The sequence below is a fragment of the Tamandua tetradactyla genome, chromosome 20 (genome assembly GCF_023851605.1).
Source record: "Tamandua tetradactyla isolate mTamTet1 chromosome 20, mTamTet1.pri, whole genome shotgun sequence".
NCBI classification, from domain to species: domain Eukaryota; kingdom Metazoa; phylum Chordata; class Mammalia; order Pilosa; family Myrmecophagidae; genus Tamandua; species Tamandua tetradactyla.
The window spans coordinates 22,812,812-22,839,370 of record NC_135346.1 but is presented as its reverse complement, the minus strand read 5'-3'; the positions used below and the strand labels follow the sequence as shown (position 1 = coordinate 22,839,370).

The 26,559-nt window shown below is 42.2% G+C and overlaps 1 protein-coding gene and 1 long non-coding RNA gene across 5 annotated transcripts in view; one reads left to right on the top strand and one right to left on the bottom strand.

Annotated features, from left to right (window-relative positions):
- Positions 1–26,559, bottom strand: part of LOC143663919 (uncharacterized) — a 458,967-nt gene that overhangs the window by 67,903 nt on the left and 364,505 nt on the right. The window lies entirely within an intron of this gene.
- FGF1 (fibroblast growth factor 1) overlaps positions 1–26,559 on the top strand; it is a 118,974-nt gene that overhangs the window by 54,079 nt on the left and 38,336 nt on the right. The window contains exon 1 of one of the 3 annotated variants that reach the window (XM_077137290.1): positions 22,926–23,366. The exons of the other annotated variants lie outside the window; for them this stretch is intronic. The gene's annotated coding sequence lies outside the window, so the exon portion shown is untranslated. Of the gene's footprint in view, positions 1–22,925; positions 23,367–26,559 lie in introns of those variants that run through there. 3 annotated transcript variants of the gene reach the window in all.

The window sequence follows — 26,559 nt, the reverse complement described above, 5'->3', positions numbered from 1 at the left end:
CTATCTATTCTGATGCATTGTGCCAGGCTGTGAATTCTGCGGTGATGGTGATGAGATCAGAAATTGGGAAGGGGGCCTCAGTACACAAGCTGACTTAGAAAGTGAGGGAAAGGCATATGGAAATGGAGACCAGTGTCTCTGGTAGGAGGTTGGGGTGTGGCTGGAGCTCAGAAGGGTGCTGGAGGTCAAGGATGACTCCTGGAAGAAGTAAGGGTATAGAGCTCGAGTGTGATTAAGAAAGAAATAAAAATATCAAATGACTGAGAAGTGATGAAGACTGTTGGAGAAAGAAGGTAAAAGAGCATCGTCAGCAAACAGTAGCTCTCATTCACCTAGTGGGTACTACACGCCAGGCTAAGGACTTCATGTCACATTTCCTTCTCCCAATGACCCTCTAGTAGGTACCATCATTTTACCCATCTCACAGATGAGGAACTTGTAGATCAGAGAGGTTAAGCTGCTGACATGGGGTCACAGAGTTACTAAGGAGAAGAGCTGGGATTCAGACCCAGGAGTGTTTAGGGCCAAAGTCCATGTCTTAACCGCAGCTTTATACCACCTTCTGCTGTGGATCCAGGCCGTTTCCACCCCCATGCCTGCTGTAGGCCGAGAACAGCAACGCCTTCCAACATCCCAAACAGCGAGGTGCTGAGTGATGAGCTCATTCGGACGAGTAGTTCAAAAGCCCTGCCATGACTGAGCCGTCTGCCTGGGCTGAGTGCTCAGAGCCGGTGCTCTCATCCTTCCTCGGCGAATACTCACTCCATTGTGTCGACCCCACCTAAATGTTTTCTTATTGTCTGCTCTTCTCCATGAGTAATGCCACTTTCCATTTTAAGCTGAGAGCTTTGCGGGATGACCGCGTTATAAGCCAGGGTTTAAAGCTAAGTGCTCCCCAGGGGATTACTCACCCACTTCAAGAAGCGGCCAAAATCGCACCCTCCCACTCAGGATGCTGCTGGAATAGCTGCTTCCTTGCCAAGGCCTAAAGGAAATCTAGTTTCCCCTGGAATCAGACTGGGAATGGTGCCAGGTTATCAGAAAGCTGGCGAGTTCACTGTTTGCCCAACGGAGCTACTGTGATTTGTTTCTGCCCCTCCTGTGTGCTGAGGCTATGTTGTTTGTTCATTCATTTGGCATGTGCTGAGGGCTGCTGTGTGCCAGGCACTCTGCTCGGTGAAGCGAGGCGGGTCTGGTCAGCCCTGGTCCTTGCCCACAGGGAGCTAACTGTCTAAGGGGATAAGCAGACAATTAGAACAGAATGTCACATCCAAGAGAGTGATAAATGATATGACATGGGAAGCTCAGGGAGTTCTGAGAACCAATAGCATGGGGGATTTACTTCAGGGTAGGGATGAAAAACAAGTAGGAGCTGGCTAGATTTCTTAATTGTAAACTACCAAATTTGACTCTGCCTGATATAAGCAGAAAGAAATGTAAAGAACCTTCAGTTGCTCGCGGAATTGCGGGGAAGCTGTGGCAGCCCCAAATCACGCTGCAGGACGGATCCAGCCAGTCTAAGTGTGTGTGTGCAGGGGAGGGGTGCCCTCCAAACCCGGGATGGGGCTTTGGGTGCTGGAAGGTCAAAAAGGATGACAAATGTCCAAGACAGCAGGTAAGAGTGGGGAAGGTGGGGAAGGGAAAGCTGCCGTAGAATGACCTAAGACATTCTGAGTCAGAGAAGCCAAAAGGAACAGCTTAAAGAGAGCACTGGCTTACTGAAGAAAGCAGGCACTGGAGCAAGGCAGCCAGGCTCTCAGGGGGTTCCTTGAGGAGTGAAGTTTGCTGTCCCATAATAGGCTTGGACACCCTTGCTGGGAAGCTGTCTGCCAGCAGGTAAGCAGGAACTATGCTTTGGGCATTTCCTCTTTTTTCAGTGCTCCTTGGGCTTTTCTGGAAGGTCACAATTGTCAATATGTACCTTGAGATTACAGAGCCCAGCTAAATCAGGAAAATGCTCCCGCATGATGGTCAGAAAAGAAAGTTGGGACAAGTCAAGGGGGCAACACCAACAACCAGCAATTACTGCTTGTGCTAATATAAGTTTATAGGCAGTGTTTCATTTAATCCTCAAAATAAGCCTACTAGTTGACAGATGAGCAGACCAAGGTACAAAGATTGTAATTACCTGGCCAAGATCCCATGGTTAGCAGATTTTGAAGCTGGGATGCAAAAGCAGATCTGCTTTACTGTAAATAAGAGCCTGCTGACAGAATATACAGAAAAGTAAGGGTCAGAGGAAGAGAAATAGTCACGGTCGTCTTAGAAAGAGAAACCTTTTTTTCTACTCTCAGTACATATTAAAGTGTTTGAAGACCAAATCCCTTAGCCATTACCTCTTTCATGGCTACTGTATAATTCGGGGTCCTATAGGCAAACAGAACTGACAGGCAATATCTGTATATATTATGAAATCTTTATAGGAATTGTGATAGCTACTGTGAGAATGCACAAGTCCAAATTCCATAGGGCAGACTGCAAGCTGGGAACTCTGATGAAGGCTTTCAATGAATTCCCCAGGAGAAGCTGGCTGGCTGTGGTAGAGATGGAAATTCTCTCTTCTGAAAGCTGAAATTGCACTTCTCCTTTTAAAACCTTCAGCTGATTGGATGAGACTTCTCCCATTGCCCAAGACAGGCTCCACAGGTGATTGTGGATGTAATCAGCCATAGACGCAATCAACTTACTGATGATTTAAGTCCACGAGATGTCCTCACAGAAAAAACTGGGCCAGTGTTTGCTTGATCAAACAACTGGTTTCATCATTTTATTATTAGTTAATAAGCTATAGCCAAACTGGTCAAGTTGACACATGAACATAACCATCACAGGTGCCATCTTTGAATCTTAAGTTCAGCTATTGTGCCCCACTGAGAAATTTTCAAATTTTATCCAAGGAGAAAAATTTTCTATTTTCCTTGAGGGTACCTTTAGCAATGCCTCAGGGTATTGATCCTTGGACTTCAGCAAGAGGTGTATTTGGTATTTTTAAAATTGATTTTTTAAATGAAAAATTCCAACTTTACAAATGATATGAGCTTCTTGTAAAAACTTGGGAAATATGGAAAATATAAAGAAGAAAATAAAAATCATCTATTACTGTATCATGCAATGAGAGCTGCTGTCTGTCACTTTTTAGGGTATGTGTGTAATTTGTGGTCTCTTATTCCAATGCACATATATAGGTATTGTCTTTTAAAATTAACAGTCCTTAATATCTTAAATAATTGTTATTGCCTCTATTGAGTCCTTTTCATCAAAGGAGAATTATTGCACAGTATTCAGTTTGCAAGTTTACTAAAAGAGTGTTAGTTAACAGGGTGGAGCAGATGTGGAATGCAAAATGATTCGTATAAATGAGTGGACAGAAACATGGGGGCCTCCTGAGATGCAGTGGATACAATATATATGAAAGTGCCTGGGTTTTTAATGAGGACTTGGTTTTCCATCATTTATTGATATTACTAGCTGGCAAGCATTCATTGAAAAATGTTTAATATACTGATTAACCTTATCAGGTAACCATTTATTTGTTAAGGGATTTATTCCACAATCTAACATATGCATGACCTGCAGTAGTGTCACATAAACAAAAAGAAGCACAGTTTCTAGGTCGGAGACCCTAATGGAATCCTAGTTCTGAGTCTACTTCCCCGTAAATGGCCTAGGGGACTCCATCTCTTTCCATACCATGGCCTAAGGTGGTTGAAAATCTCCGCAGTCCAACACGGGCAGCACTTTGGCTCAGTCAGGCAGGAATACGATTTGTCCTTTCCCATCTTCTCTGCTCCCGGCATCTCCTCCTGGAGCCCTCAAGCCCATCCACGTGGCTCAAGCCAGGACAAAGCCAGGCCCATCCAGTTGCTGTCATCGACCCAGCACTCTGAATGCCACCCCACCCTCTGTTTTATTCCCAAATGATCAAGAGAAAGTCCTACCAGTTCAGGAGCCGTCTGTGTTCCCTCTGCACAGCCCAGACATCTGTTTTGTGTTGGGAGCCGGTGGCTGGCCAAGTGCTTGCACAAGGCCGCTGGATTTGCTGATACAAACAAAACTGCTTGCATGTGAGTTTCTCACCCCAAGAAGGCCCAACAGATCTCTCCTTTCAGGCTGGGATTTGTAGTTTACACCCAGTCCATGGGGAAAGGGAAAATGAACTTGAGTTTAGTTAATAAGCTAATGCCAAGAGGGAACCAAAGCACCTGGTTTCCCTCTTTCTCCCTCCTTCCTCTTACTGGGCCATTCTTCAGTGAGGTTATGTCACTGCCTGAAGCTCAGGGTCAGCTGCTCCTCTGAGAACACTGGGTGCAGACATTCCTGACCCTACCTGGAAAATTTCTGCCCATCCTCAAAGCTCTCAGCTAAAATGCCCCTTCCTCAGAGAAACCCCTGACTATTCCACATCTGCTGATATACCCCAACCTCCAGGCAACACCCTCTACTTTCAAAAGATTTTCTTATTCTCCTTTTTTTTTTTTTTTACATGGGCAGGCACCGGGAATCGAACCTGGGTTCTTGGGCTTGGCAAGCAAGCATTCTTACCTGCTGAGCCACCGTGGCCCACCCTCTTATTCATTTTTAAAAGCTATAATATCTCCCCTTTTAAGAAAGAAAAAATGGATCATGAAAGTAGGGATTTTGCTTTTCTTGGTTGCCTCTGTATTCCCAGATGTATATAGTATATAATAAATATTTGTTGAATGAATTAATTACCAATAATTGTCTAATTCAATCTTCCCATCTCTTCCCCAATCTCTTCAAATCTCTGGGTTTTGGGGGGGTGTGGTGGGAGGGGGTAAAGGGTAGGCTCAAAAGTTTTAGAAAATATATAGTATTAATCTGGATTGATTTAATCGATTTAAAATACTCATAATCAGGTTTGGTATGGCAATTTGAAAATTAATATAGTTTATCCAGCTGGGTTCCTGAGGAGGTAGTACACATGGCTTTTCAGCAAAACTGAGGAATGGGGGACACCATTCCCTCCCCTACCCTGTCCCCCATACCTTTCCCTTGTCAACTTATGTGCTAGGCCTGTGCTAGATATTGGGCAAGAGAGATACGGGCTCTGCCCTAATGGAGCAAAGTCAAGTGGGTAAAAACAGGCAAATAAATAGGTGATGACATCCAGCCCGAGGCTCACTCTAACAGTGAAGTACAGAGGGATGCAGGAAGGTTGTCAGATAACATCTAAGATGAAGCCTGAAGGAGAAGCAAGAACATCCTGGGCAGGGTGGGAGGGATACAGTGATGGTAAAGAGAGGTCCAGGCCAAGGGAACAGACAGTTCAAAGGTCCAGAGGTGAGAGGGATCTTGGCACATCTGCGAACTGGATGAAGGTCAGCCTTGTTGGAGGCCTCTGATAGGTTAGAAGCCAGGGAACCCTTGGTCCCTCTTTATTCAATACGAAGACCAGGAGAGCTTGGAGGCAGTGTGGGTCACCAGCTAAGCCTCAAGAGAGGACTAGAATGTAAGCTCCAAGGTAATAGGACTGTGTCGGCCTTGTTCATTGCCGTATCCCTTGTGCTGAGAATGCGACTAGGAATGTAATAGCTTCTCATTCAACATTTGACAAATGAATGAATGAGAAAGCCCCCTGCAGATGACCAAGGCTTTCTCTTCTGGCATCACCTAGTCCCATGGAATTTTAAGGCCAAGAGCAGGCCACTGGTTCACTCCCTTCCCTCCAGGCAGTGTCTCCTGCTCTTAAACCTCCCAGAGATGACACCTTCTCATAACTTTATTAAGTACAGTAGGATGACTCGGAAATTCAGTTTTTGAGGTCATGCCCACGTTCCTGAGGGAAAGACAATTTGTCCAGTCATCCGGTGAGTCAAGGGCAGGATAGAGAAGAGGAGGGACAGCAGTCATTCATGCCCAGCCTGCACGGCAGGCAGCCAGGGAGCTCTGATCCCCACCATTATTTGTCACCTTTTAAGGCATCATGGTGCCTCATTTCCAAATCTGCTGCTGAACCTCAATAAGCAACAATCTCCCAAACAGCAACATCTTATCTCAAAATTACATTTGGTAGTGGTATTTTTAATGCTATTTTATTGAGATATATTCATACATTATATAGTCCATCCAAAGTACAGAATTAATGGCTCACAGTATCATCATATAGTTGTGTATCACCACCACAATCAATTTTAGAACATTTTCTTTACTCCAAAAAAATAAAAAATAAATAAGAATAAAAAAGAACACCTAAAACATTCCATAGCCTTTATCCTCCCCCCCTCATTACTTATATATTTTGTCTTTATTACTCATATGCCCATACACTGGATAAAGGGAATGTCAGTCACAATGTTTTCACAATCACATGGTCACACCATAAAAGCTATATAGTTATATATTCATCATCAGGAATCAAGGCTATTGGATTACAGTTCAACTGTTTCAGGTATTTCCTTCTAACTATTCTAATACACTGGATCAAAAAGAAATCTCTATAAGAATAGAGATTTCTATAAGAATAATCTCCAGAATGACCTCTTGATTCTATTTGAAATCGCTTAGCCACTGAAACTTGATTTTATTGCATTTCTTTTCCTCCTTTTTGGTCATGAAGGATTTTCAACCCCATGATGCTAGCTCACACTCATCCCTGGGAGTCATGTCCCACATTGCCAGGGAGACTTACACTCTTGGATGTCATGTCCCATGTAGTGGGGAGGGCAGTGAGCTTACTTGCAGAACTGGCTTAGAGAGAGAGGCCACATCTGAGCAACAAAAGGGGTTCTCTGGGGGTGACTCTTAGGCACAATTATAAGTAGGCTTTGCTTCCCTTTGGTGGTGGTGGGATTTTAAAATCTGAGTTTAGTTCACCTCCTAGGACCAGGCACTGGCTAAATGCCACTGTCTCTCTCAGAGAAAGCTACTGAACAAGTGTATCCAAGACACCCACCTAGGAAGCTGTAAAGAGTGGATACCACAGTTGGCCTAGACCCATACCTCCACTTTATCTGAGGTTCTCCTACCAGTTCCTTAACCTGTTCCATCTACTTTCCCTTTTTCTTTCTCTCCTCCGATGCTTCTCCACACAGAAGCCACAGTATTTTTTTTAATTTGTATTTTATTTATATTTTTTTCACAGTGATGTTTTTAAAATGCAAATCTGATCATATCCTTCCCGCGCCTATATTGTTCAGTGGTTTCCACACTCAGATAAAGGCACACAGGGCTCTGTGGATCTGGCCTTGCCAGCTTCTCCAATCTCAGCTCTCTCTCCTCATCAAGAATGAGTGATTTTCTATTCTCCAAGTAAATCATGCTCTTTCTGGAGCCAGGACCTTTGCATATACTCTTTCTGCCACCATCTTTTTGTTATTTGCTAGTTTCAGGTGTCAGCATAAATGTCTCTTCCTCTAGGAAGTCTTCCCAACTCTCAAGCTCTGTAGGTCCCTCAGGGCTCCCATGGTGCCCTGGATTTTGCCATCATAACACTCAGTTCACCTGGAATCCCTAGGAGGGTATTCCCCATTAGAATGTGAACTTCAAGAGAACCTCACTGGGCCATGGTGGCTCAGCAGGCAGAGTTCTCACCTGCCATTTAGAGACCTGGGTTCATTTCCCGGTCCCTGCCCATGCCAAAAAAAAAAAAAAAGAGTATTTTTTGTTTTTTTGGCATGGGCTCTGACATACGCCTCTGGACTGTTCTCTGCTATATTCCTCATGACTGGCACATAGTAGGTGCTCATTAAATATGTGTCAAATGAATGAACGAACACTCAGATCTTTGAGCAGTTGGAAACAACATTATCCAATGAAATAAGAAGGAGGGAGAGACCAAAACATCATTCCAATGCAATCCTGAGCCCCGTGACCTTCCCCATTCTGGAGGCCTGATTTTATCTCATTATGGGCTTGGGATTGTGATGGGGTTCCAATTAATTCATCAGAACTGTTTTCTGGCTCAGTTTGAAGAAATGTGGGCCTTTCCACCAGGCATCACCAGAATCTGCAAGCCTTGGAGCAAACCAGATAAAGTTAAGATGCATTAGTGTGCCTGCTGGTAGCTTCTCCCTCTCTACCAGATGCCTTCCTGTCTCAGTCCTCTGCAGCAAAACAGAGTGAGAAGACCCTGGAGCTTCATTCACTTCACCTTACCCTCTGTTTTATTTTCTTCCCCCGTGGCAGGGACAAAGAATAATTCAGTAAAGGAAATATGCGTAATGGAAAGAAGAGAAAAAAAAAACAAACATATCAAAATGGGCAGTGCCCCCTAGGCCATTGCTTTTAAAGAAAACAAGAGCAGTGGATTTCAGTGCCTTAGCTAAAAGGAGAAAAATAATCAAACGAGCCCTTCTCTTCTAGGCTGAATTCCTTTCTTCTCTCTTGACATAGAAAAAAGTTTGCCCTAGACCAGTGGTTCTCAAACTCCAGGGCACAACGGAATCCCTTGGGGAGGCTTGTTGAATTTGCAGATGCTAGCTCCAATTCAGACCCAGGGAACAGAAGTTCCTGGGAGGGAGGGGCACCCTCAGAAACCATCTTTGAGGAAGAACGCTTGATGAGAGAGCAGTGATCCCTATGTGCCTAGTAACATAAGACGCAGCTCAGGAAGGAACTCAGGCACTGAGAACCTGGTTCAAGGTAAAACATCACAAAGTATAGGTAGGAGGTGGAAAAGAACAAAGATTCTTGATTTAACACTCCAGCAAGGGGCTGAAGGTGGGGCATATTCTATTCATTGTATTTGCTTCAGTTTACACTGACTGAACTGACCCCATAGGCAAGGACCTATGGACAATGGAAAAGTGGTGGTGATGATGGAACTGATGAAGATGACGCTGACGGTAACTCACATTTACTGAGACCTTAATATGTGCCAGACAGCAGGCTTCACATGCACCATCTCATTTAACCCTCCCTATGGGGTTTGATTATTATCCCCATTCTAAGGATGAGAAAAGCAAGGTACAGGGAGACAGAGCGACTTAACCAAAGTCACCCAAGACGTAAGTGTGGAGTCACATTGGAACTCAGGTCTCTGACTCTGGAGACCATTATCGTATAAGCCTCCCTTAAGATACCCAGCCCGTCTTCTAGAGGCTACAGGTCAATGGAAATGGTACGAGGGTATCAAGAAGATAAGTGCAAATGACATGGCTTTATGAAACAATAAGCAGTGAACCTGGGGGCATCTGGTAAGTCTCATCCAGTCCTGGCTAATAACTTGGTTGATGCTTTGTCATCTGGCTCTCAGGAGTCAGGGAAGGAAAGGCCCATCACAAATACTATTTTCTCTCCTCCATGGCAGGGTGGAGTCAACTTGTTTGCAGAGAGTCAAGCAGTCTTTACAGCCCATTTTCACCTCTCCCTGAGGAGCACAGGAGCAGGAAGCCTCCCAGCCCAACCCCAAAATAATATCTTTATTATTTTGCCAAGATAACTCAACCTATGAAAGACATTAATAATATTATTTATGAGCTTATGACATGCTGAGGACTGCACTGTTCACTTAATATATTATCTAATTTGATCTTTACACTCTATGACAGTGGTACTATTTTTACCATTTTACAGATGAGGTAACAGGCCCAGAGAAGCCAAGAGTCTCACTGACAGTCACAGATCTAGTAAGTGCTGAGGCTGGGTTAACACCTGGTGATCTGACCCAGAGCCCGAGTCCTGCCCCAGTGTGCCGGCTGCCTCTGCTTTTAAGAACAAGAATAGATGCCATTCGGGATGCTACATGAGTAAGCGTTTGCAGTTGTCTGCCATTTTTTACTTGGCCGGGCCAAGACTCACCCCAATCCGGGAGAGTAACTGGAGTCTTATTCCAGCAATATTTCCTCCCAGCCCTCTATAAAGTCTGCTCCCAGCAGGCAGGCTGGGGCCCTGTATTTAACAAGTGGGGGATGTAGTTCCATTCTAGAATAAGTTTTCAAATCGACAGTGGCTAAAAGGGACTTATCCACTCAGAGGCGAGTTTACAGAGGTCTGGGAATCATTGGGTGACAGTCATCAGTGCCTGCAGCATCGCTGAGGAGGGGCACAGAACAGGGAGTGGGTTGGAGCCAAGGAGGGCAGCGCCAGGCAGGAAAGGGGCCGCGAGGGTCACAGGCAGGCAAAGGCCACGGCTGCTCAGTACCCAGGGCCCAGCGGTAAGTGATGCCATGGTGACACCACGGTGACGCCAAGGCGATGCCATGAACACAGGAAAACAGGGCTCTGAGGGTCCCCCACTCATGCTGCTGGAACAGCAGCCTCCGGTGGAGACTGGGCTGCCCCGTGCTCAGGGCCCGTTTAGGCAAAGTCAAGTCAAGTCCTGCTTTTTACCAGGGGACTTTAAAGCAAAGCTCTACAGGTCTGACACTTTTTCCAGTTAATCTCTTCTCTACCTTGAAGAGCTAACATACCTGTCAGAAAGGAAGTACGGATAAGCAAAGGAGTAAGAATGGAATGAACTAGATCAGAAGAGGTAGAAACTTCATGAAATTTTTCTTAGTAAAAACTTTAAAATGCATGTACTTCCAGCAATTCCATTTCTGTAACTTCTCTCTAAGGAAATAATCGGATAGTGTGCAAGGACAACTACAGCAGATTTGTTTGTAATCGCATAACAAACTAAATTTCCAAAAATAGAAGATCAGTTAACACATTTTTCCATGTATACATAATGGAATCCTTTGCAGCCATTAAAAATGGAAAAGTAGATCTATATTCATCAATGAGAAAAAAATTCCTAACATACTGAGTAAAGTGAATTTATAAGAGAAGATTATAAACAATATGTATATATGATTTCATGTTTGCAAAATACATCTCTATGATTAGAAATGTTAACGGAAGTTATCACTGGCTATTGGATCATGGGCAATCTTTAAAAACTTTTATTGTTGTTTATCTGTATTTGAAATTTTTTTCTATCACTCCTTTATATTTAAGGATTGACTTACAGCCCCTGCTTCTTTCTTGAATTGCTATGATGGTACAGCAACAGTCCTCAATAGAAACCCTTTGCTTACGTTGCATGGACCCGTGCCCCTGCTAAGACCGGAGAAGTTTTGAGTGGTGCAGAAACCTAGCGTTCAATAGCACTGCAGAGAGAAAGGTAGCCCCCTTTCATGTCTCATTCAATCATTTTCGTTCTTCCAAAGCTTTGATTTGGTACAATTATGTTCTCAACTCCCCTATAAGAATTGCTGTTCTCTCCTTGTAACCAAGAGAGCTCATAGGCAGGAAGAAGCATTTAAAGAGAAATCCATGACAGTTCTTTCCTTTTATTGTATCTATCTGTATGATTGCCTTCCATTTATGGGAAGGTTTTGCATTTATAATACAGAGAAAAAATCTTCCTTTAAACAAGGGAATTAAATGTAAGGAAAACTGCTTGTCGGCAATTTAAAGAAAATTTTGAAGTAAGGAATTTGGTAAGGGAATAATAAATAAGATGATGAAGGCAGCACACCTGTATTGGCGTCTAGGGAAAGCGGTGGTATGCTCTGCTGAGGATAAAACTTCCCCTAACAATGGAATATCAGTGTACACCTGGCAATGTGGAACCTAGAGTAACCCAAGGGGTCTGTTCAAGACCATAATAGCTCCCCAAGGCCTTGATTTCTGACTATCTTATCATTTGAATATAAAATCATAGCATGGAAATAGTAAATAAACAATTTGTCCAAGTGATGGCCCAGCCAGTCAGGGGGACACATCCAGGGCTCTGAGGATGGCCAGATAAATTCTGCTAGAAGACGACTGAAGAGGGAGGCTCCAAGAACAGATACAATTTCTTTGCAAAGAAACTTTCCCCTGAGGGAAGAGGCCCTTCCACAGGAAGGAGGTCAAGCCTGGTCTATTTTTATAAAAGCATTTCAAGTGGTTAGCAAACTTATTTCCTGTGGTTCCCAGGAATTCTGCAGCAGGCTCTCAGGAGGATGCCGGTGATAGGGAGCAGGGACCTGATGAGTGAGAATCAATAATTATCTCTATATTTGTTTTGCTTTTCTCTATAAAAGTAAGCAGAGGCAAAACACCTGCTTTAGAAGAGCAAAGTTCATCACACAAAAGAGAGAATGGGGCACAAAAGTACCTGAGTATGTGGCAGAGTCCTTAGGTCAAGATTTTGCAAGCTGAAGATTCATTTACTCATTCATTCCTTCCCTCCCTACTTCATCTGACAAATATTTGAACAGCTCCTATCTGCCAGGCATCCTTTAGGGGTGAAAAACATGACCTCTGTCCTCCAGGAGCGTAAAGTCTAGTGGTGGGGACAGACATCAAACAAGTGAGCACATGCATGGATTTCTAAAAAAATATTTTTATCGAGAAATCCTCATATATATAAACAGTCCATACATGGTGTACATCAGTAGCTCACAATATCATCACATAGTTGTGTATTCATCTTATGATTTTTAGAACATTTGCATCACTCCAGAAAAAGAAATACAAAGAAAAAAACCCATACATCCCATACTCCTTACCCCTCCCTCTCACTGACTACTAGTATTTCAATTTACCCAATTATTTACCCTTTATCTCCCCCTATTATTTATTTATTTTTATCCTTATTTTTTTACTCATCTGTCCATACCCTGCATAAAAGGAGCATCAGACACAAGGTTTCACAATCACACAGTCACTTCGTAGAGACAGTCTTCTTCAAGAACCAAGGCTACTGGAACATAGCTCAACAGTTTCAGGTACTTCCCTTCAGCCACTCCAATACACCATAAACTAAAGAAGGTTTACCTATATAATGCATAAGAATAACTTCCAGGATAACCTTTCAACTCTATTTGAAATCTCTTAGCCACTGAAACTTTATTTTGTCTCATTTCTCTCTTCCCCAGTCCCATGATGCCAGGTCCCTGCTCATCCCGGGATCTCTGTCCCATGTCGCCAGGGAGATTTGCACCCCTGGTAGTCATGTCCCATGTAGGGGGGTGAGCAGAGAGTCTACCTGCCAAGTTGGCTTAGAGAGACAGACCACACCTGAGCAACAAAGAAGGTTCTCTGGTGGTGACTCTTAGGCAGAATTATCAGCAGGCTTAGCCTATCCTTTGCTGGAATAAGTTTCATAGGGGCAAGCCCCAACATCGAGGGCTCAGCCTATTAAATTGGTTGTCCCCAATATTTGCGAGAATATCCCTAATTCCCCAAATAAGTAAGTTGAATATATCCTCCTTTTTCCAAGTCCCCCAAAGGGACTTTGCAAATACTTCTTTATTCGCTGCCTAAATTACTCTGGGCTATATAGGGGCATCACATCAACCTGTACAAACCAAGACCTCATGCCCTAGTCAAGAGTCCATGTAATTATAGTATTCAAATAAACTGATCATACAAGTTAAATTAGATAATGCGCTACCCAAAATATAAATTTTGCACCAAATAAAAATTCCTTCTTTGGGCTCACACAAAAGGTAAAGTTTTAAAATACGGAACATCATCCTTTACCCTGTTTTCGGATTTACCTTAGTCCTGTCCAAATCGGCTCCACTCACATCTCTAGTTGAAGTCTGATCACTTTTTCAACTTTTTAAACTGTTCTTGTATGGGGTACCACTGACTTTCACAGCTTTAGAGTTCTAACTCTGTGTCTTAGGTGTCACATAAATACTTGAATTTCAGGGAACAACCAGTTTACACTCAAATAGCTCAGTATCTCAGAATTTAGAAACAACAGTTATGACTCCTAAATATATATGACTTCTGTAAGAGCTTACAATCTAGGAACTTTAACAATAGACCCCACCCTGATGACCCATGCTTTAAACTTCAATTCTCTGAGTTTGTATATTATAGTAAATACATTAAGTGAGGCATGATGATATATGTCTTTTTGTTTTTGCCATTTCATTCAGCATACTGGCCTTAATGTTCATTCACCTATTTGCATGCCTCACAACTTCATTCCTTCTTGCAGCCGCTCAGCATCCATTGTATGTATACACCACTGTCCCCTCTTTCTTCCCTCGGTTGTTGTACCCTCAGGACACCTCCATCCATTGCAAATCTCAAACACTGCCATCATAAACAACAGGGTGCAAATGTTCATTCACGTCCCCACTCTTAGTTCCTAGCAATCCTGCCCCAAGTCTTCGGTGGGACCTCCACACTGCCCGCAATAGGGGCTGCACCTCTCAGCATCCCTACCAACAGTGAACAGGTACATCTCTTTCTCCACATTTTCTCTAGCATTTATTTTTCTGTGTTCATTTTAAAACAGTTTTATTCATACATCATACAAAACAACCTAATAATCTATATGAAGACATTTCCTTTTCTTCCTCAACGAAATATGGATAGATTTTTGACTAATTACATATGGCGGGAACAGAATAGAAGGCTATAAAAGAGAATAATGTGGTTGGGAGAGGGAAACCCAGCATAGAACAGCTGGTTAGGGAACACCTTTGAGGAGATGGTGCCCCGGATGTCATTTGAAGGATGCGCAGGGGTCAGTCAGTGGAATGTGATGGGGAAGGGCACTCATGGGAAGGGAACAGCTCAGGCGGAGTGTGCAGTGTCTTATAGGCCATGGTATGGGTTATGGAAACGAGAAGCCATGGGAGTGACAGACCTGAGGTAGGCTTTAAAAGATCCCTCTGGCTCTATGTAGAGAGATGATTGGGGAAGTAGGGAACCAAGAACAAAAGAGAGGGCTATTTCAGAAGTTAGAACAGGAGCTGATGGTTGGGCTGGATTGGGTGTTGGCAGTGGAGCTGCAAAAAAGTAAATTAATTTGATGACCTTTAACTACAGTCAAAGGACCTGATGGTGAGACTTTAGGGAAATCAATGACCTAACGGGGCTGGGATTAGGGCAAGGGGAATGGGGCACATGACCTGGGAGCAAAATGTGAGGGAGCACTCAAAATCTCATTATTCAAAATAAATAATATGCTAATGTAGTATTTAAATTAATGCAAAAGAAACCATGATGAACAAAATGTCAAAATTTTAAATAAAGACAGGAACAGAAATAGTGCCATGCCAAACTATTATAGGAGCATAAGACGAAAGGAAAAAAAATCAGTAATAGTGAATCTGTCTCTATTAAAATGTTGGTATTTTGTTTGTTGCCTCATCCTAGTTCTGGCCCTGCTAGCTGACCTTCCCTACTTATAAAATGAAGTGGCTACCAGTATCCCTCTGCCCTGAGACTAAATATCATGAAAATAAATTGAACAAAATAAATGATCACCAGCCCCCTGGTGGTACAGACTGTATCCACCCATGTTATTCTGGAGAATGAATCAGAAGGTACATAGGAGTTTCTCCATAAATATTTATGATAATAATGTTAGTGGCCAACATTCATCAGACTCTTCATTCATCAGGTTACTTTGTAAAAACAGCTAAATGCAAGTATCTCATTCAATCCTCATAACAGCCCTATGAGATAGGTATAGCATTACACCCATTTATAGATGTCTGGCCTTATTCTTGATTGGCATTTAATAAATATGCAAGAAAGAAATGATGGATAGAGGAAGGAAAAAATGAGAGAAAGAAACAGTGCTGAGTCTCACACTATTCCTTAGGACTCCTATATGAAACCCCAGTGGTTCCAGCTCCCTGGCGAACACTAGTCACATTTTAAAGGATGCAGAGAAGAAGCAGAAACTAGTCTTAAATATCACTTTCTCCATTATTTTAAGTAAGTTGGGTATTTTAAACCCAACATCTTCTATGAGAACATACTTTTTGAACTCATTAATTCCCTAATATTTATTGAGAAATTATGACATGTCAATTATGGATCTAGGTACTGATAATATAATGTTGGCAAATAATAATAATAATAATAATTTTTTTTAAACCGTTATCTGGGGCCTTATGGGGGAGAGAGAGAGAGAGCGTGCATGTGTGCATGTGTGTGTGTGTCCATGTTGGAGTGGGGAGGCAAACAAACCATTAAATAAAATAATCATAATTTGTCATAATTTTTATGAAAAAAACATATTTGGGTATGGGACCAAGAGCAGGGAAGTGAGGGGCTACCTTAGATGGCATGATCTCAACATAATAACTTGGAGAGGCAAATGCCCTGCTTTGCATTAATAGTCATGTTGCTGAAAATGCTATGCATTAGGAAGAATTCTGAAAATCAGATCAATCGAAATTCCCCACATAGTGTGTGATCCTCTGACCTAATGACTTGCTCCTATGGAGGATAGTTTTGAAAAGCAACACTGCGCATTTATTTATTTTTCTATAGGAATAGATTTAGAGAAAAGCAGCTCATATATTGCAAGGTCAAGCACCGTACCATGAAAACATTGGGAAGTGTTCTACCTGCTTTCTGCTCCACCCACGGGCCAATCTAAATGTCTGGATTTATGCAATTCCAGAGGAGCCACTTGAACCTGACGAGGCCAAGGATGAGCCAAGGAATGCAGGACCTTTGAAAGCGGAAAGGAATTATGTGCAAAAGGTGGCCACACAAGTGAAGGAGAAATGGCTCTGAACTTTCCCCCTCACTTCTTGTTGCTTACTCTGCTTTCAAAGGCCAAAGATGTAGAAATTCTCTATTTTTCAAATAACCCCACCCAACATAGTGGTCCTTTGATCTCTTGAACATGAGAGGGGAACAGTGGACATTGAAGGATGCAAATGGCTGTGGAAGGTCAGTTAGAAAGAAGAAACAAGGAGGGAACCCTGAGGAGTTGAAGGGGTGAGAGCAAACCCTGCTTTGTGCTACCAGCCAAAATATTTTCCCTGGAGTGGCCATGTTTGACAGATGAGTGTGCTGTCCTGGTTGTCAATAGCTACCTCTCCTGTGGCATCCTGATAAATGGCATCTTGATTGCAATGTGCATCTGCCTGGAGATACTGGATACATTAAGCAAATAAATAGGACTTATCTCTTAGTTGAGTTTTTCAGATATGAGATTTCAACTCACTTCCAAGCTCTTTCATCCTTTACCAAATAGCAGCCATTTCCCAGGCACTCTGGAGATGTTCTCTTGCTCTGTCTCCCTCCCATAAGCACCTCTTGGCTCCTGCCACCAACTGCTGGATGGTGTGTGGACCTGTGCAAGGATCATGAGTGATGTGGTCAGAGAGCCCCAAGAGCCCCTGGGGCTGCGGAAATAGGACCAATCGTGCACACGAGAATAGTCTCTTTATGACATTTCATGTGGGATCGAAGAGGGCTGGCAAGTGAAGTCACCTCTAAAAATAGCCAAAGTCCTTAAAAAGTAATAAAGGGAAAGGAAACAAAGTTTTATACCATCCTAATGCAGGCTCTGCAAAAACTGGGTCCTGGAAGGCTGGCCCTGGGAAGGTGATTATTTTCCTACTGCCATAGGCTGGGACACCCACGGGTCCCTCTCCACACCCTGGGCCCTGCCCCCACACCTGTTTCCTGCAGGGGGCTGGCTGCCTCTGGAGGCATGTAGCTCTTGGGGCACAGCTGTGGCCTCCAAGGCCCACTTTCAAGATCCAGAACAGGCTGTGACATATGAAATGGACCCGGAGGGGTTTACATTACTTCTTCATATCCAAGCACCTTAAAACACAAAACCGCATGCTAGGATTGCTAACTGTTCTTCCAGAGACGCCTAGATATCATCTGTCTGGCAGAAATGTGAATTTTGTCCTTCTTCTTTTTAATGTTGTGTATAAGAACAGGGCCCTTGGAAATGAGGCTGTCCAACAGAAGGGTGACATCATAAATTGATGCCTTGGGACTGAGGGTTTTACTCTTGGCCGAGCCACAGATTTGCTTTGATAAGCTGTTCAGCTTCTCTGCCTTACAGTCCCCTTGGCTAAAGAAGAGGAGCTAAGTATTAACATTCTATTCTGTATGATAGAAGGAACAGCAAACCCAAAATGATTATAAAGTACCTAATGTAATGTCTACAAGAGGCACCCAGAGACGCTTGTTTACTCATAGGAAATGCTTTGTGAAACCCTAAACGCTATAAATATTCAAATAATCAACTCTACTGTGCCAGTTTGAAGAGATTATGTACCCTCAAAAAGCCATGTTTTAATCCTGACCCATCAGGTCAAGTCAGCCATTTCTTTTAAACCCCATTCAGTACTGTATATTAGAAGCTTGATTAGATTATCTCCAAGGAGATGTGACTCACCCAATTGTGGGTATTAACTCTTGAGTAGAAGGAGATGTGACCCCACCCATTCCAGGTGGGTCTTGATTTATTTATTGGAATCCTTTAAAGGAGAAACATTTTGGAGAGAATCTCTTTTAGAGCCATGAGAACCACGAGAGCCCACACAGCCAGAGACCTCTGGAGATGAAGAAGGAAAATGCCTCTGGGAGAGCTTCATGGAAACAAGAAGTCTGGAGAGAACGCTAGCAGACACTGCCATGTTCACCATGTGCCTTTCCAGTTGAGAGAGAAACCCTGAACGTCATTGGCCTTTCTTAAGGAAGGAACTCTTTTTGGTGCCTTAATTTGGACATTTTTATAGATTTGCTTTAATTGGGACATTTTCACAGCCATAGAACTGTAAACTTGCAAATTATTAAATCTCCTTTTTTAAAGGGCTATTCCAGTTCTTGCATATTGCATTCCAGCAGCTTGCAAACTAGAACACCACTAAACATGGGCTCTTATTAACAATAATAGTAACGCCTGCCATTCCCAAAGCACTGGCTATATGCAAGGCCCTTTGTGGGCACTGCTTTATTCCTCCCTTACCATACCATGATGAGATTGCTACTGGTAACAGCTTCATTTTACAGATGAGGCAGCTGAGGATCAGAAAGATTAAGTGCTTTGCTCGTCAAGCAACTAGCTGATGGCACAGCCGACACGCTGTGAGAAGGTCCTTTTCCAACAGCCTATGCAATCCAGGCTGAAGGAGGGCCCTGAACTCAACTCCTGGTGCTCTGTGACCTCCACCTGGGCTGCTTGTCGGCAATGGCAAATTACTTACCCACAACAAATGCCAAGACAGACTCAGACAATGCTGTATCCCTTTGGGCAAGTATCAAGTGACAATCAGGGAGACGCTGATTACTGGCTGTTGTGAAGCTGTGGAACAGAACACCTCTGTGTCAATGCAAAAATTCCATTTCAATGAAAACATGTATCTCCTTTAGAACACTGTCAGAGGGGCTACACACATTATAAAGGCTGGTGAAATAAAAATTAGAGAGGCTGAAGAATCCCTTCAGCCCAAGGGATGTTTTATTCTATTTCCCACATTTCTTCCATGATTAAAATCATGGACTGTGGAGTCAGAAAACCCTGCCTTCAGATGGTGGGGCTATCATTTTTTTAACTGTGTGACCTTAGACAAATTACTTAGCTCTCTGAGCCTCAGTGTCCTTAACTGTAAAATGAGGATAATAAAGCAAGGCTTACCTAACAGAACAGCCATGACGAGTAATTACAATAATGTATGTAAAGTGCTTAGGACAGTACTTAGCACACAATGAATGTTCAAGAAAAGGTTACTATTTTATTCTTTTTGGACATGTCCAATGCAGGTTATTGGGAACTATAGGATAGAGCAAGCCCTCAGCATTCCCAAAGAGATAAACACAATTCCAAAGACTTGAGTTCAGACAGGCTAAATTCTCTAGGTCAGAGAGGAAGGGAAAAAGACTGTCATCCTAAAAGCTGGAAAAGTCTGCTGATTTCGAGAAAGGAATGTCCTTGCTGGGCTGGTTCTGGAGATTGTAACTTGCACAACTGACTCAGAAGATTTTTGGAGGCACATCAGTAAAAGAAGGTTAAACGAAAGGGTATGAGGGCTGCCAGCGACGCTGCAGAATCACTTTGCATCCAGCCTAAAGCCCTGGGACTTGAATCCTGGAGCCAGCGGGAGGAAGGATCTTTCTGTTTAAGATGCGTGTAGCTCCCAGGATGGCCGAGAGCCCGCAGGACACCCGCACGGGGTGGACATTTAAAGTTCAGACAGAATTGGGGCCCACAGAGAGGCGGCTGAGCCAGGGGGCATCTGCTTTTCCTCTCAGGGGGAAGCCTGTTTTCTCTAAGCACTTAAAATAATTCCTGGTCTCCAATGGAAAATGCTCTCTGGGTGGGAATTGTTTGGGGGCAGGGATGGAGGATATGGGATGGACAAGCCAGACTGAAGAGAATTAAAGATCCAGAATCAAGGAATGGAATAAAGGATATTAGATGAAGCCTTTTGGAGAGGTGTGTGTGTGTCTGTTTTTATTTTTTTTACTCTTCATTAAGGAGTTTGAGAGCTAAGCCTGTGACTGAGTTCTTCTGCGAAACTGCTGGATTCGATTAACAGCCCCGACTTCCTGCCAGCCTACATTCAGTCCACGTGTCCAGGCCCCTCGTATCTAAAGCTGGGCTTGATGAATCTGGTATGGCTGCATGAAATCTTTAAAGGCTGAAACTGTGGTTTCTACTATAGGTCTATGATCCCTCATCTGAAAAGCCTTAGGGCCAGATACATTTCAGGACCCAGAATTTTGGGGATGTTAGAAAGTAGTATGGTATCTATACCATATATTATATAACAGTCCCAAAGGGGTCTGGGATGGCACTCCATAATCAAACCCACTAGTACTTCTGCATCAAATTATAAATATGATTCAAAATGGGATAAACAGAGACTATTAATGTTTATCCCATTTTGGGTTAATGGGATAATTAATTTGGACAGTTTGGGTCAGGTTACTCCAAAATCTGAGTTATGGAACAACTAGTTTTCAGAGCTTTTTGCATTTCAGAAATGTGGATTAGGGATTTCAGGCCTTTCTTTCCTTTTTAATTTCCAAGACATCTAATGCAGCATTCTGCCCATGCCTGGCATTGAGTAGAAGTTGTTGACATGTAGCCTATGGTATCTTAATCCTCTGAAATCCAGGGAAGGGTTATTCCCAGTGATTTGGAGATTCTATAGGAGGATCCTAAATTAAAGGACAGGAGAGAAAGACTACTAAACCCATAGGTTCTCTGTCACCCAGAGAGTAACACAAGCAATCCTATGAAACAGCACACTGAGAACTCTTCACTAGTATACAATGCTTAGCACCTAAGCAATGAGAAGATAATGTCCTTACACATAAGTGATGATGAAAAAAGTCTAAACGTATCACTTAATTATATTTTCCAAACATTACTGACGTGCTAAAACTCAAATTTGTTCCACCCCGAATCAAAAGCACAGATGACTGGCAAAGCCAACAAGAAGTTGCATGGATGAATGTAATCAAGCCAACATCTAGTGAATGCTGACAATTTTTTAAGTACTGGACTCAGCACTCTATACGCATCATCATGTAATACTTATGGCAACTCTGTGCAGTAGAGCTACTGTTTTGCAGATGAGGAAACTGAGGCTCTTTGATATTATTTTGCTAATAAGTGTCCTGCAGGGACTAAATCCAAATCTAGCAATGCGCTAGTAAATCAGCTAGGTGTGTGTGTGTGGCAGGGGAGAAAAGAAAGAAAGAAACAGCACTGATTGGTACCATTTGCCAATTTCTATAGTATAAATATTCCAGCCACAGCTGATATCAAGCTACCAACGATTTAACAACTGGCTCACAACATTCCTGAATGTATAATAATCAGCTTTCATGACCTTTGGAGAAGCCGGCTTCCAAATGTCACTGCCCGGGTGATCCCAGAGATGAGGTTTCAGCTCACAGAACAGAACTGGGTTGGGGGCAACATAATGATATGCTAGCCCAGACCTGTCAGCCAGGGCGCCCCCCATCCCAGTCACACCCAGTGCAGATCATCGAGGGCAGAGTAGGGGAAAAAGAGAAGCAGAAGAACACACTGTCTCCCCTTCTTCCAGCAAACTTTCCTTCACCAGAGAGTGTGAGGTGGGTGCCTGCCAACTTAACACTCCCTGGCAGAAATAACAAAACCTGGAATTTTTTCCAGGCCCTACAAATCTTTTGCTTGGTCAGATAAGGAGCTCAGACTCCCATAGGGTCTGATCCTTTCCTTTCTGAAGTCCTTCATTTCCACAGTATTTACTTTGAAGAATAAAAAAAATACTTGCTACAAGGTAGGAACAGGGTTTAGGCCTGCTTTTTAGTTTAGGCTGTTCTAGCCCAATATGAACCCATTTTAAAATACATTAGCTTCTAATTAGGTCTCCTGTTAACATGTTCCACTAGAGGCTCCTGGGAAGGGACTGGCCTGGAATCCAATCGATCAGCAAGCACAGGTCATGACTTATGTGCAGGCATTTGCTAAGTTCTGGATTTAGAGTAAAAAGACACAGTCCCTGCCCCAGGACCTCAGAGCCTAATGAGGAAGACAGCCAAGTAAACATAGTTAGATTGTGTTCATTCATTCAACAAATATTTATCAACTTCTCATTAGATGCCAGGCATTTTGCCAAGCACTGGGATACACTGGGGTGAGCAGGACAGATTGGTTTATACTATCATGGAACTGACAGTCCAGTCACAGAAAGAGATGCTAAATAATCACAAGAATGAACGTGTAATTGAAAACTGAAGTAAGAGCTCCCCGAAGGAATGTGAAATGGCCCCATGAGAACTAAAGGAACCTGACTCAGTTAAGGGAAATCAGAAAGGCTTCTTGGAGGAATTAACAACTGAACTAAGACTTAAAGAAAAAGGAGTTGACCAGGTGAATGGAGAAGAGAGAAAGAGAAAAGAATCGTGTTCCTGACAGAGGGGAGACCATGAACAGGGGTCTTTAGAGGAGGCACAGTGATTTCAAGGAAACGAAAGGTTAGTTTGGAGAAAGAGCACAGTGGGGAGGCAGGAGAGGAAGCAGGGGCTGGACCTCAGAGAATATTCCAGGCCACATGGTAAGGCTTTGCTCTTAATCCCAGAGCAACAGGACAACAGCAAGGGTTAGGCAGAGGTGTAGCCATGGCAATTACACTCAGCATCCAATGAAGGCATGCTATGGGAGCACAAGGGAACCAACTAATCCAATCTGGGGTGTTTGTTGTAAAGGAAGGGCAGGGAATTTAGGGTTAGGGGTTGTGTCCAAATAAGACTTTCTAGAGGAGATATCTGAGTTGAATTTTGGAAGGATGAGTACCACTTAACCAGGTCAAGATGGAAGGGCAGAAGAAAGGAGGGAGAAAACGTTGCTGGCAGGAGGATGAGCTGCTACGTGTAAGGCCAGGTGATGTGAGAGTGTGGGGCATTCCAGGCATTGAAGGAAGAGGCCAATGAGAGAAAGGCAACAGGGGTAGGCAAGGCACCAGATGATGAGGACTCATGGGTATTGCAGGAGCCTGGGCTTTGTCCTGAAGGCAGCAGGGAACCGCTGACCCAGTGAAAGCAGGGGAGTGGTGATCAAGTTCACCGGTGAGAAAGTGCACTGGCAGCAGAAGTAGAAGGCTTGAAAGGGAGCAGTATCAGAGAACAGAGGCCACTGCCACTTGTCAGCACTAAGGCAGCAAGAGGACGGAGGAGAGAGGATGGTTTTAGAAGACATCGAAAAGGTAAAATGGAAAGGACTTTGTCACCAACTGGACGGGAGGAGTGATTTCTACCCTACCCGATGAAACTAAATCTACTTGTGTTGAGTCTTACCTTATGACCTGGTACATGGTCAATTTTTATAAATGTTCCATGTGGACTTGAGAAGATTTGTGTTCACATTGTAGGGTACAGTGATCTCTGTATCTTCATTGAATTAAGCTTGTTAATTGTGTGTTTCAATCTTCTAAATCTGCACTAATACCTTTTGTCTCTTTCTGCCATCAGTTATGGGGAGAAATATGTTAAAATCTCCTACCATCATTGTGGATCTTTCAATTTCTTTTTAATATATTTGTCAATTTTTGTTTGATATATTTTGAGGGTATATCATCAGGTATATACAAAGCTTAGGCTTTTTATACCTTTCTGTTGAAAAATAATTCTTTTGCCTTAAAGCTATTTTATCTGATATTAATATAACTTCATAAACTTTTAATTTCTGGTTAACATTTGCCTGATATCTATTTTTCATCCTTTTTTTTACTTGCTTTTATCACTGATAACTTGAAATAGGTATAAAATCCAATAGCATGAAAGTTTTTCACATGGATTTTTATCAGTTTCAAGATCTTGGCACTAGTACTAGCTTTAGGCTTCATAAGAATTGTCCCCCATGACCAACAAGAATGGATGAGATGAATACTTATTGATTTTACTCAGTTGTTATTTTTAATAGATACTAAATTTGAGGGAGTAGAAGGATCCTAACAGTGGGTTAATCTTGGAATAAAAGAGAAAAGAAACACAAATCTGACTTCAGAACTACTTAAGATGTGTGCTTTGTATAGTTTACTTCATTTCTGTTTGATTATTCCTCCTGTAAGTTCCCTGGAGATGTTCTGATGTCTTAATGAGGAGATTGGCTTTTATTTGTTGACAGTAGTCAGAAGCCTTTAATCAAGGAAATGCCATGATCAGAGTTGTTCCTTATGAAGGTAAATTCTCAGAATAATAATGTGCGTGTGTGTGAGGCAGATATTGGTAGAATTTGGGATGGGGTGAGGAAGACGATGAGGTACGCAAGAGACCAGAGGCACAAAGAACAATTAAGGTCAACTGCAATAATCTGGGTCAGATGGTGCTTACATTTTAGTGCACATCAGAATCACCTGGAGGTCTTTTTGCAGCGCAGCTTGCTGGCCTCACCAGTTTCTCATTAAATAGATTTGAGGATGGTCCTGAGAGTTTGTATTTCTATAGCAAGTTTCCAGGCAAAGCTGATGCTGTTGATTCACTTTAAGAACTGCTCTTAGGCAAAAGGACTAATTGCTTGAACCAGAATGATAGGAACGGGATGGGAAAGATACCAAAGTGGATGAATCCACATGTCCCCAGGTTAGTGTAACTCAGATGCTGAACCAGTGGGAATTTGGGAAATAAAGTATTTAAAAAAAATACTCTGAAAACTCAATGGGGAGTTCAAATATGCCCCTCCTGGAAAGAGAACTAACTCCACAATTTTTAGGGAGTTTGAAAAGCTAGCATCTTGGAGTTTGGTGAAGCCAGAGGTGAGCTGTTCTCATGGTGAGGATCAACAAACAACAAATGGAGCAGTGGCTTAGTACTGACTGTACAGAGAGAAGAAAGATGTGATAGAAAAACAGAAAAAGATGAATGAAAAGGGACCAATATACATCACTGAAGGATATTTTAGGGATGTTATAGCAGGAACAGTACTGTCCTACCTGATTACTTAATCACTTAGTGATAGCAAGGTGCAATTTTCATTTTGCCAGAATATGATTATATACCTGATTCCTTCTTAATAATACTCCAACTTAATGGCGATTTCTTTCACCTTCAATTGAGTTTAGAAGAGTCTAGAAGTCATTGAAAGTATTCAACATGAGTATTTTCTCAGCACCATAAGTACAGTAATGTGATCTGACTTTGCAAATGCAACTGCTATTTTGGGGAAGGGTTATGGGGTTGGAACAGATGAGAACTGTGGAGAACACCAACATAACCCAACAAAAATGAGCTCAATTCAGTTCTTATAAAAATAAACAATAGAGAAAAGTACTTTTGTCATCATTTGCACCACCTTCCCCTCTTTTAAACCATTTGAAGCAGTAGTTGGAAATGTGATTTCACACAGGACCTTTTGTTTTTCATACACAAAGGTTAAATTTCTTTAGCTGAACTGCTTGCTCAGTGTACATTAAAGAACTGAAGCTCGTGGTACAGCTGATAGCTAGTGGAAAGGCAATAATCTGTACTGACATATTTGGATGTTTCAGATCTTTTTCCACTTAACATGCTAATGTGATCATTGCTAGACTGATGATTTTTCCAGTGACATATCTCTCTTTGTTAGTATTTAGACTTGTATATAGAAAGCTTATCTAACACACTTGGCTAATTTTCACTTCATTTAAAAATAAATGGAATATGTTTAGCTTGAGGGTTAGAACAAAAAAAGTTCCATAAATAATTTTCTCAAAACACCTGTACGATAATAAGAAAACTATAAAAAGTAATTTTTTTCATTAAATGTGTTTGATCAGCTTTTAACATCTTAGCTAAGGTATATATTGAAATAATCTTATGGACTTTCAGGCTTGCTTTTTCCAGCCTTTGGGGCCTCAAAATTCTTTAGAAACAAAAAATTACTTGGAATATTCAGGGTGAATAGAGGATTTGGATTTTATGGAGGTTGATTTACTAGTTATTGTTCTCACATGTTCCACTGTTACCAACATCACCAACATGAGATGACTTTGAAAAGTCAGAAGAATTTGGTGTCTTGGAAGATTAGAACTTTTTTGTCATTTAGAGAAGTTTTAGGCTTTCAGGAAAAACAGGCATAAACAGGTTTCCCAAGTATCACCCTATTAATAACAACTTGCATTGGTGTGGTACATTTGTTACAATTGATGAAAGTGCATTTTTATAATCGTACTATTAACCATAGTCCATGGTTTAATGTAGGGTTCAATGATTGTGTTGTACAATTCCATGGATTTATTTTTTTAATTTTTATTCTAGTAACACATACACGATCTAAAATTTCCTCTCTCAATCACATTCGAATATATAATCCAGTAATATTAATTGTGTTCACAATTTTGTGTTACCATCACCATCATCATGGTACTTTAACTTTTGAGTATCTTTATATTTTTAATTTCTCTCATAATCAGAGTATAGATG